This window comes from Neomonachus schauinslandi, chromosome 10, assembly GCF_002201575.2.
Source record: "Neomonachus schauinslandi chromosome 10, ASM220157v2, whole genome shotgun sequence".
Taxonomy (NCBI): Eukaryota; Metazoa; Chordata; class Mammalia; order Carnivora; family Phocidae; genus Neomonachus; species Neomonachus schauinslandi.
Genome location: NC_058412.1, coordinates 17,948,044 through 17,960,976, shown reverse-complemented (window position 1 = coordinate 17,960,976; position 12,933 = coordinate 17,948,044).

Here is a 12,933-nt window from a genome sequence, read left to right as displayed (position 1 = left end):
AGACACATTTGATAAATGACTGTTATCCAGAATATACAAAGAACTCTTAAAATTCAAGGATAAGAAATTAAACAACCCAGGGGTACCTCGGTGGCTCAGTTGGTTAAGTGTCTGACTTTGGCTCAGGTCATGATCCTGGGGTCCTGGGATCAAGCCCTGCATTGGGCTCCTTACTCAGTGGGAAGTCTGCTTCTCCCTCTGTCCCTCCCCCCAACTTGTGTGTGTGTGCGCACACACTCTCTCTCTCAAATAAATAAAATCTAAAAAAAAAGAAATCAAACAACCCAATTAAAAAATGGGCCAAAGACTGTTTTTTAAAAAGATTTATTTATTTATTTGGTAGGGGGAGAAGGAAGGGGAGAGGGAGAATCTCAAGCAGACTCCTTGCTGAGCATGGAGCCTGAGATGGGGCTTGATCCCATGACCCTGAGAACATGACCAGAGCTTAAACTATGAGTTGGACGCTCAACCAACTGAGCCATCCAGGCACCCCAAGGGTCAGAGTCTTTAACAGACATCTCACCAAAGAAGATATACAAGTAGCAAATAAGCATAGAAAAAGATGCTCCACATCCTATATCATCAGGGAAATGCAAATTAAAACAATAGAGAAATACTACCATGCACCTATTAGAATGGTAAAAATCCAGAACACTGACAATACCAAATGCTGATGAGGATGTAGAGCAATAGGGACTCTCATTCATTGGTGGTAGGAAATCAAAGTGGTACAGCCACTTTGGAAGATGTTTTATGGGTTTCTTACAAAACTAAACACACTCTTACCATAGGATCCAGCAATTACGCACCTTGGTATTTACCCAAAGGAGCTGAAAACTTGTGTCCCACAAAAAGCTGTACAGAGGTGTTCATAGCAGATTTGCTCATAATTGTCAAAACTTGGAAGCAACCACAATGTCCTTCAGTAGGTGAGTGGATAAATTGTGGTACATCCAAAGAATATTATTCAGCACTAAAAGTAAATAAGCTATCAAGCCATGGAGGGTCATGGAGGAATCTTAAGTGATATTACTAAGAGAAAGAAGCCAGCATAAAGAGGCTGCATACTGTATGACTCCCAATTATGTGACTTTCTGGAAAAGGCAAAACTATGGAGACAGTTAAAAGATCCGTGGTTGCCAGGGTTTGGCGGGGGAGGGATGAATAGGCAGAGCACAGAGGATTTTTTAGGGCAGTGGAAATACTTTGTATGTGCCGTAAGGGTAGACACATGTCATCACACATTTGACCAAACCCATAGAATATACAATACAAAGAGGGAACCCTAATGTAGATGACAGATTTTGGGTGATGAAGTGTCAGTGTAGGTTCATCGATTGTAACAAATGTACCACTCTGATGGGGGGGAATGTTGATGATGGGTGAGGCTGTGCACGTGTGGAGGTATATGGGAAATCTCTGTACCCTCCTCTCAATTTTGCTCTGAACCCAAAACTACTGTAAAAAAAATAAAGTCTTGAAAGAAAACCCCCAAAATTCTAGGTCCCTGGGACGTCATAGTGAGGCTCAAGAACAAAAGGTTGGGAGATAATACATATGAAGAGAAGCAGAGCTGGAATTTGTATTGAACTATGAAAGCTTCTGAATTGCTGTACCTGATATACTTTTAATCCCAAAGAAGATAAGAGAGGTTCCCCTAGGCAATGGTAGAGGGAAAGTCCCTAGAACCCTCTGATTTTGTCTTGCCTCAGAAGATGGGCCAGAAGGTGAAGAAAGAATGGGGATGAGGACCTTCAGACAATATAACACCTGCGTGTAGTCACTTAGTCACTTGGGGAGAGAGGGAGAAGATTTTCTTCTTGCTTTTGTCAGGCAGCCCTGCTAATTGCATTTGCTATAGCAGTCCTGGTTGGGAGATGTGCAGCTACTCTCAGACCTCATGGCAGGAGCAGAGATTCTTTCCCTGTGTGTAATTTAGGGGCCTCTGAATGGAGGCCAGGTCCCTGGATGAGAGCCTGTGGGTGAGGCTGGGGAACAGAGGGTTTGGCTCGTTAAGAAACTTAAGTTCCTTAATTTTCCCCTCTTGGCTTTGGTCACCCCATCTGAACAAGGTGGGTGGATTAAAGATCTTGCATAAGTCCCTACAGCCTGTGATTCTATAACTGTATAAAGAGTTATGCCAAAGAATTTTAAAATAAATACTTCTCTGATGATGCCTGTGAGCATCATATCAACAAAGTGTGACTCTTGGGTTTTGACTCAGTCCATGGAAATGTCTAGGTCATGTCCTTCCCACTTATGTTTACTCATCTGCAATGCTTAGAGAAACTCTTGGGCCTCCTGAGTCCTGCCTTTTATCCATACCCGCATTTTGCTAGGATCAGCTGACCTCTCAGGCTTTCAGATGTGCCATAGTTCCTAAGAGGCAGGGGAGAGAAATATACACTGCTGGCCATGGAGTGTTTCCCAAGAAGCATAGAAATAAAGCTGCTTTTTTTGGGCCATTGCAGTTGTGGAAAAAGAAGACCAGAGACTGAAAGCCCTGAGGCCAAAACAGGATTTAAGTAGCTTCCCCGATGGGGAGCACTCCTTGGACCACAGAGAATATGGTACTGAAAACCAGAGTGCCATGAGTTGACCCCAGAGTTAATGACCTAAATGGACAAGTCAACCCTTTGGACACTTTCTGGGACGCTTGAACTTTGAACAGAAGATGAAGAGTTCTAGATTGAAATGGATCTTTTTAGTAGTTAGAATGATATGACACTACAAGAAGGGAAAAGTGAAGACACATAGGTAAGAGAGACCCCCACCAGGGCCCACTGTGGGGAGAAGGGAGAAGTCAAAAGGATGGAGGAACAGCAGAAGAGGCTGCATGAGCAGAGATCCAGGGACAAGAACAGGCACTCTGTGTTTCAGAAGCTACAGGAAGCTGAGTGTTTCTGGAACGTGGGGTGAAGGGGAGGGAATGACCAGTACTGGCTGGAAAGGTAGGCAGGGGCAGTCCAGGGAGAGTCTTGTGGACCAGATAAGCTGTTCAAACTTGATCTTGTGAGGCTGTGGGGACCTTTAAGGGTATCAAGCAGGGACACATCAAAGTCCATTGAGAGTTCATGAGCCATAGAAGATGGGCCAGCCACAGGAGATGATAAGGATTCCTTGTCATTAGGTGCATGTGCATCGGGGTGTCCTCTTGATGCTTAATTACATCCTGCATGTTTTCGTGGAAAACACTGAGGACACAGCATGTTTGTGGCTGGCACATGTCCAGCTATGTCTGATGATACCATTTCCCCTTCCCTAAATATTAACCCTCAAAAGCAAAGTAGACTCCATTGTGCACTGAGCAAGGGCTTCTGGAAAAGCAAATAGAATGAAAGGGAGAAAAGGAAGCTCCTCTTTCTCAGTCTTGCTGGACACAGGAGGTGTGGCTGTGATGGTCTGTAGAGTGGCCGGAGGCCCTCATGTCAGAACTCATCCTGATCCGTGGCTATGAGGGGAAGGGCACTGTGATCCGTTTCAGTCCATTTGTCCACTGAACAGCCGTGAGACCTTGGGCATCTCATTCCCTCTCTCGACATTAAACTAGATGTTCTCTTCTTGCTCCCAAATGCTGTGTGTAGTCACTGGAAGGGTTCTTCCTCCAAGTCTGAGTCCTTCTGCCCATTTTATCTCAAACACTTTTTGATGGTGTTTATTATTTATAACCAGCTATTTCCAAAGAGGATTTGAGTCAGCTTATAATAAGGGATGTGGCCACAATGGAATCATTAAAAGGCAATTAATAATCAAATGTCATTTGATAGCCAGTGGTGATGGAGTGAAAAATACACCAGAAGCCTATGATGAAAATAGCTTTCTCAAGTAAGTACCAACAGAGTGAGTGCTCTGAGCTCCCTGGCTGCCAAAGAGAAGGAAAGCCCCTATCGCATGCTCAGAAAGAGGCTTCTGTAATCAGACAGCTGGACGCTTGCTGGCACCAACGTAAGAGGTGCAGCGAGCACTTGAATCTACAAGTGATCAATAGCACTTCTATAAAGATGCAAGATACTCAGGATACTCTACATGCGGCTTTGCTTGTTTTCCTTCTCTTAGAGATTCCCATTTCCTTTGGCAGCAGCGAACAGATGTGTCTCAGAAACTGATGAAGTCTGACAAGGTTTGCATCGAGCGTTTTCTAGAAAGTGGGAGAAGTAAGTAGGGTCTGCTCTTGGGGGGGGTGGATGGGAAGCTTGAGCCTCCCTTCCTGTGGAGCCAGCCCTCTGGGTCTTGGAAAATCTACATTGCATGTGGGATTTGAGCCTCTCCCGTCCCACTCTACCCCCCCCGCCACCCCCCCCACCCCGCACCCATGCCAAGCAGCCCGCAGGCAATCCTCTCCCCCACTGCCGAAGCTGCTACCTCATGAACCTTTCTAAGGAGCCAAGCACAGGGCTTTGAACAACTTTTTTCTCCTGTTGATTTACAGAAACCTTTTGGGGGTTTGGGGAGTCTACCTTTCCTGCTCTGAAAGCAAGCCGAGAAAATGGCACATACTGAGTAGATACTCTGCACAGCAACCTGTTGAAACCAGAGAAAATAAAAACTTAGCTTGAAAATGAGCAAGTTTTTTGTAGCCACCGCATCAGAAATACATGTCCGCTGCCTGCACTGTGGCAGAGACAGAAAACTGTCCTTCAAGGGGCTGGGATCCTGATTCTGCATAAATTCGGGAGTGGCTCTGGGAACTGTGGGCCTGAGGCCTCCCCTCTCTCCACTGCCTGTGTGACTAACTCATGCTAAGGATAATACAAGATATGTAGGCGCTCAGGCTCGAGCAGAATTTAACCCATAGCATGGTGGAAGCAGTATGTGTGTGTCTATGTTTAACTCAGGGCTGGGAAAAAATGCTAAATTAAGAGCTCAGAGCATTAGCTCTACATCCATCCTTAATACCATGTGACTTTTAAAGCCGAAAGGGTTCACTTCTATTTAATCAGGCTGCACACAGGATGGAGGCTCAGCTGAGAGGCTCAGCTGACCCCACACTCAGCATAAAGATCGGTGGGGTTGGAGCTTTGGGCATCTCTAACTAGGAAAGTCTAAGAACTCCAATCTTATTAACACCTTCCTGACTGTTCCTCCTGATTTCCCCCAGTCTACTGAAGTCTCCCACCCCCATCACTAATTTCCTTTCTCTCTCTATGAACTCTGACTCACATTCTCATCCTGTTTCCTCTTTGAAATTTCCCTTGACCGCTCAAACCGGCAGTAATTACAGGATTGTAAACTCAGGGAAGATCAAGGTTGGCGGGGCTTTAGATAACACGTCACCTCCTCTCTCCTTCGAGGGAAGAGATTCCTCAGAAAGTATCTCTCACTGGTGCTCCCCCAGCTTCTGCTTGAACACTGTAGTGATGGCAAGCTCACTACCTCTTGTGTAGTGTGCTACTTAGCCTGGTACTCTGCAAACAAATAGAGTTAGGTTTGAAATAAGTTCTGCCACTTATTTATTGGTTGTCCCAGGGCAGTTTTTGTGACCATTCCGTGTCTAAGTGTCTTCACCTCTAAAATGGTGTTAATAACAGTGTCTATTCAATAGGGTTGTTAAACTACCCTTGGGTTTTGACCAAGGTTGTGTCTTTTAGAGACTAGCATTCGTAAAAGATAGTTTTAGGGAAATTGTGCCTTTTCATTTTTAAAGAAGTGAAGGTTTATAGTTATCTGAACTAGATATGAAATAAAGCCAGCACATCTTCATAGACATTTACACAGACGCGTGTTCTACTCTGGACAGTTGATATTGGGTTTATTAGTTTGCTAAGGCTGCCGTAACAAATACCACAAGCTGGGAGGCTTAAACAATAAAAATTTATTGTCTTGGCAGGGTTGCTTCCTCCTGAGGCCTGTGTGCGCAGGATCTGTTCAAGGTCCTTTCTCCTTGTATTCTCTCTGTCTCTTAACGTTGTCTTCCCTCCATGTGCATCTCTTTTGGTGTCTAAATTTCTCTTCTCTATAAGGACAGCAGTCATGTTGGATTAGGGCCCACCCTAATAACCTCATTTTAACTTGATTACCTCTGAAAGATCCCATCTCCAAATAAGGTCACGTTCTGAGGTGCTACTGGAGATTAGAACTCCAACATAACTTATTTGGGGGGACACAATTCATGCCCCAACATTGAGTAATGGACAAGGTACCATGCTGGGCATCTAAGAGCCTTGGATTGGGTTCAGATTCTGTCAGTGACTGGTTGCATGTTTTGCTGATTCTCTAGACTTGCATTTTCCCCACAGTGACATGGGTAGGTTGACCTGCATGACCAGAATTCCTTCTAGCCTTAGAGTTCTATGGTTTGAGTGGCCCATTTGTTTTGACAGAGATGCAAAGGGAAGATGCTAAGTGTGGGGCTCAGATAGTAAGGGGACAGGTGTTTCTGAGTGGGGAGTCTTGTGCTGTTGAGTTGCCCTCTGGAGTTGCCCTCAGATCACACCAGATGGTTGCAAGATAATGGACAGCAGCTTTCCGTGGTTCTGAAAGAATCCATTCCTTCTCTAACATCCTGTTTACAATCCTGTTGCTTGGGGGAATGGCCCTATTTTAGCTCCAGTGCTGTATTTTGAAGGTCCTAAAAGCTCCATAAAGCGATGATTTGGCATGAGGTAGCTGAGGAACTCAGTGACTTTAAGAGTATATTTATAGTATTTCATAAAAATAAATCAACTTTTACCTTTTATGGGAGTAAACATTATCAATTGGGCGAGTGGTGGTTTTCCCCCCTCTACTCTAATTCTTAGAATAGTCTTGCAAAAATGGTACCCAGGAGAGTCCTTTGCACATTTCTGCCTCTTGACATACTGTTGAAGTCATTGTTAGAATGGTTTTATTTTTGTTAAGTGCTGGTGTTTAAGTGTTGGTCCATTTTAGCAGAACACTAAAGCCATCAACATATAATTGTATTAATATTAATTCTCATTTCAATGAGAAAGGCACTTTGTAATCACTTGTTATTTAACCCTGACAGCAGCCTTTCCAGGAAAAAGAGGACGTATTGACAGATCCCTGCATGCTGTAAGATGAGCCATTTGTGATCTCTCTCCATTCAGGAACAGAGAGGAAGAGAATGCCACACACATTCTCACACAGCATGGCACTGAGCACACACCAGGATTTTCGCAAAGGGAAAGGGACTCAGAGGATCTAGGCCTCTGCTGTTAGAGCACCTGGTGAGTGTGGGTCAACATCCTAAATTCCAGGCCAAGTTACAGCTGACTCATTCTGTCTCTCATTGCAGCTTGAAGAGCAATTGATGCATTGCAGAAACCTCAGGAAAATATTTTGATCAGGGAAAATTGATTTTAGAGGTTCTAATGTGAAATCTTTTAGTAAGTGAAGCATTACAACCATGGTTGTGAGAACCTTTACAAATGACAGGATTTCTTCTTTTTGTGTCTATAACCAGGGAAGTCCCAAGGATGGGGCTTAGTTAAAAAACGCTCCCCCCCCCCCAAAAAAAAAGTGGTCCTGCACGTGGAGGGGAGTTGGGCTGGTACATGCCTGTATGTGACCAGTCTCCTTTGGTAGCAAGTGTGAGTCAGGCTTCAGAAGTCTTCCCTGGATTTGGGTTGAGATAACCGTCATTTCTATAGAGGTCAGGAATTAATTATCCTGCCAGTATTCTACCTTCCATGTCTTTTCTTTCCAAGGGAAGGGCAGAGCCCAGGTTGCTGCATCTGCCTCCCTCCCATCTTCTCACAAAGCCTGCCATTCATCAGTGTCTTTTGTGGCCCTTTCTTGTTCACTGAATAAATTTCTATTCCTCTTGGAAAGCGAGCAGCCGTCTTTAGCCATCAGTAGCTTCTTCCCTCACCCCCATCACTGTTACTGTCTCTGTTCTTTCGATGCCACGTCCCCAGACAGGAGATCTAAGGAGATAGGATGATGTTTGGGGCTTCAGCTCTATGGAGGTTCTATCCTTACACAAGCAGAAGCTGGATTAGCACCTAAGAACCTTCTTCTTGAGGGATCCAGTCCTCTGCCCCCCACCTGCGCTTTGGTGGGGGGACAATGGGCAACATCCTGTCAGGGTCAATGGGAAGGAGCAAGCAAGGACACTCTTCAGCATGCTGAGTCCAATTTGAGTATCCAGCCAAGCATTACCTGAGGGGCCAACAAGTACCAGGGCCCCGGGCAGCATGGCTGTGAACCCGCTGTGCTTCTTACTCTCAGGAACTCAGCTTCTTGAAAAAGACAAGATACCCATGCGGAGAGCTGCGTTCTCTGAGACCTGGGCTTAACGTCTGCCACAATTACTTCACAGCAAGGAATCCATACCTGTTTTGATGAATAATTAAATGAATAAAATGCCAAAGGGCTGCTGGAAAGGAATGTCCAGGAGGGAGAGTGCTCTGCGATCTGGGGAAGTCAGCGGAGAATGTCTGGAGATGGCTCGGGTAGCCCCACAGGCCTCGCGGGTGTTGACGAGACGGAGAAGAGCAGGAAGGCCTTCCTGGCAAGAGAGTGGCCCCAAGGCTGGGAGGGACAGAGCAGAACAGAAGGGAGCTGAATATATACATATTTCTTTTAAAAACACTCTTTTAAAGTTTTCTTTTCCTCATTTTTACTCTTACTAACCCATTTTTGCAACTGCCCCCCTCCCACCCCTCAATTCTGATTTGCTCTTTGATATTATGTATTTTTTTCAACCAGGCTGGGGAAGCACTGCATTTTAAAGCCTCTTTCGCCTGCCAAGTTGTGTTCCCAAGCCCTCTAAGCTCCACATGCTGCCAGAATAACTTTAGGATGAAGCTCATTAATAATGTGCATGTGAAATCACATCCTCTGTAGGAGGCCGAGAGGGGGGGCTCTGCCCCTGTCATCGAGCTTTCAGAAATGGCAGCTCGTAAATAGGACACCCTGTCCCCACTGCCTGGAAGCCTGGAGCTGTCTACACAGGTGTCCTGGGGGGACATTTCTTTGGTGAAATTTCTCCATCCGAGGTGGGTTCTCAAGTGCAGGAGCTAAGTCGCCTTAAATATAGTTGCTTTCTTGCCCAGCATCTTTGTTGCGTCTCTGTGGAAGTTCTCAGTTGGGGGAAGGGGGTTTCCAACGGCATGTCACTTAGCATGACTACGCCCATTAGTTATAATTAAACAGGCTGCTGCAATGATTGCAAATAAATTTAGCACCAAAAGGATTGTGCAGATACTTAGAGCCATAATAGCGGTCTTCAGATGACAAATCAGCCAGGCTTTCCAGCAGGCTCTGGAGGGGCTCAGGGGACAGTCGTCTTCCTGGTGGATGACCGAACATCTCAAGGATGATGCTTCCTGGGAGCAGGCAACATCCTCAAACCCTGGGACCCTGGGAGCGTCATCTTCCTTTTCCTAACATTTGTGAACCATTTTTTCCCTTGCTTCATCCTGAATACATCTGCATCATCCATCTCTTGCTTCCTTCTAGGAGGCAAAGATACCTGCTGTTCACAGCAGGTTTTCCCTGTGATCTGGCCACTCAGTGTCTGTGCTCCTGCAGGATCTGGAGGAAGCCTGAGAGCCCACTTTGACACCTCACCCCTTAAGCTGGAAGCCGTTTTGTGGTCTCCCTGAGACAGCCATCAGCAGGTTGAAGCCAAATCCCACCTTGTGCACTTGTGGTTAACATATCGATATCAGTCTGGCTGTTTTATGTTCCAGAAAGCTGTGCAGTTGTGCCTTTGGTATCTCCACCCCCCAAGTAGGCAGTGTTTCGCTAGACTTCTTGAAATGGGGACACAAAACTTGAGGGAAGGAAAGGAGTATCAAAACCCAAACACCAAGTAAATTGGAAGAGGAATAATGAATGACTAGCAGGTTCCCTGAGCAGAAGGCAGGGGATCAAGAGGTAAGACTATTATTTATAATAAAAATGCCAGTTATTTATTATGCCTGCCTTTTGCATGAGAGCAGCAGGGGGCATGATCAAGAGTACAGAGCACAACTTCAGTGCTTGATTACCTGGCTTTGAATCTTGGCTTTGGTGCTAATTAGCTCAGTGACCTTAGGCAAGTAGCTTAACTTCTCTGTGCCTTATTTCCCATGTGTAAAATGGGGGCTGAATATTATCTGCCTCACAGGATTGTTGTGGTAGTTAAAGGAGACAATTTGTGTGACATGTACAGTGAAGGATCTATGTCTTGTGAAGGTTGGTTAGTTCTATCAACTCAGTATTTTCCAATACTTAGTCATTATTACCTTCATGGTTTTGCTATCATCATACACCCATGTATTTGCCTAATGCTTAAAAGACGTTGTAGAGCTTTTTAAAAATTATGAATGTAACAGACATATTGGCAGGTGCACAGAGCATAAATGTATAAATCAATAAATTATCACCAAATATCAAGAAACTGAACAGGGTGGAGACCTTGGAAACCCTTCTTGTGCCCCACTCCTGCTTCTCTAGAGGAAACCTTGTTCAGATTCTCATACTGTATGTTTTAACTTTGCCTGCTCCTTGTCCGTATCGGATCATGGTATACATTTGTGTGTGTGTCTGGCTTCTATAATTCAGTGTTATGTTTGAGAGAATACCTCTCTTGTTACATATGGCTGGGGTTCCTTCACTTCCATTGCTGTGTGGTATTACATTGCATGAAAGGAGCATCATCATGCATTGATTTTGCTGTTCATGGACACTTGTGTTGTTTCCAGTTTGGGGCTATGATGAATAATGGTAGTCTGAGCATTTTTGTACATACCTATTAAAACATGGAGTGTAGGGACGCCTGGGTGGCTCAGTTGGTTGAGGGTCTGCTTTTGGCTCAGGGTTCTGGGATCAAGCCCCACATCGGGCTCTCTGCTCAGTGGGCAGCCTGCTTCTCCCTCTCCCTCTGTCACTCCCCCTGCTTGTGCTCTCTCCCTCTCTCTCATTCTGTCAATAAATAAATAAAATCTTAAAAAAAAAACATGGAGTGTAATTGCTGGATTGTAAGATATATGTATGTTCAACTTTAGTAGGTAGTGTCAGACATGCTTTCCAATGGTTGTGCCAATTTACAGTCCCAACTATGCGAGTTCTTGTTGCTCTGCATCCTTCCCAACACCTAGTATTATCATTGCTTTCACTTAGCCTTCCTGGGGTTGGTGTAGTGACACTTCATTGTGATCTTAATTTGCATTTCCCTGATTACTAATGGGATTAGGCATCTTTTCATATTGGCCATTTGGCTATCTTCTCTTGTGAATGCCTGTTCAAGTCTGTTATCTGTTTTTAAATCTTTTTATTGATTTGTAGAAATCTTTTATCTCTTTCAAACATGAGCCCACTGTTGGTGACATGTGTTGCAGATACATTTCTCATTCTGTATCAACTTGGTTTAAACTTTAGATTTATCTTTAGTAGTAATATTTGTGAAATTGTGAGTATGATGTTTTTTTATTTTTTCTAAAATATGCATCTGTTTTGGATAAAAGTTTACCCTTGTTCCAACTGAAATTGTTTCCTATACCACTGCTGGTATGCCTTATCACCTTTTAGGAATCACCCCGTTACCTTATTTAGTCTTCATAAAGAAAGAAGGTAGATTCCCTTGTTACCACTGTTTTCCAGGTTTGGCATTGGAGGCATTGAGAGGTTTCATAACCTACTCAAAGACACACATCTGAGATGAGGACCCAGGTGTAGCTGGTTCCAGAGTTCAGACTGTTTCTGTTGTATCACTTATCACCTGCTGTTGCTCTACCGACTGAGCTATCCGGGCTCTTCACTTATCACCTGCTGTATACTCAATATTTGAGAGATCCTCTGCATCCCTGTAGAGCCTTATATGTGGTAGAATCCTCAGCAACAATTTGGGGGATGGATGGAAGGATGGTTGACTTTGAAGGTCAGTGTTTTCACAAAGCCTCTCTGCCTGGGGAGGAGCCTATTCTCAGGCCAGGCCCTGGATGTCTGAAGCCTGGACCATGGACCGTACAGCAGTCCTGCTCTTCTCTCCTCAGTGGCCTTAGGGTGGAGCTGAAGTGAGGAATGGCAGCCCTATTCTTGCCTTTGTTGAGAATGAGAAGAGGTATGACCTTATCTTCATCAATGCAGTGGCTGTTTTAGAAACTCTTGCTTGCAGGTGAAGTGAACATGAGTGGTCTGCCTCCTCCCATGAATTATTAAACCAGCTCTTTCAAAATGTCAGGACCGGGGTTGGGATGCAGGCTCTCCTTTGAGATGGCTTTCAGACCCCTGTGTGGAGAACCATTCTCTGCTCTTTCTTTGGGCAAAGAACAGGCAGATTCAAGGGTTAATCCCCATGATCTCAAAGCCCACTCTGTTTGATTTCACCTCACTTGCACTTTTCTTTGCCAGTGAAACATGGCCTTGTTCACTTGAACATTTGCTAGTTCTGTCCCAGGAGCTGATCTAGGTGTTTCTGTAGAAAGGATGGTAAATTGGATTCTGTCTAAAGAGCACTGATGAGGATCCCCGCAGGGAAAGCTCCACTGGGGGTTGGGATGAGGTGATCTGAGTGTCACTGTTTCTGGCTGTAAATCTCTCTTGAGGTATCTTTTGAAACTTTGTTCATAAGTAGCCACCAGCACCTTTTCCCATTCTGAGTGCTGATGATGTGCTATTCTGGACTCTTTCTGAGCACTTGCCTGGGAAAATGCTTGTTGTATTTAATAAATTGCATTGATTTATTGCCTTTATTGATCTGCTGGAGCACTCTGTGTTATCAGGGGTGATAGCCTTCTTAGGAAAACATGGAAGTTCTCTTCATTAGCATCCATTTTTCTACGAGGCTTTGGAGGGTGAAATACCAAGATGCACAGTGTTCATTCTGGTGAAATATTGAACACCATCAGGGTGAACAATGGCTTTGGCATAAATCAGGTGGAAGGAAGGAATTGAGACCATTTGCCATAGGCTTGCTAGAGTTTTTGTGATGGAATGAGCAGGCTACTTTTCTTTCTTTCAGTGATGACAACTCTTCTCTTAATTTTCCACAGGGAAGTAGCAGCG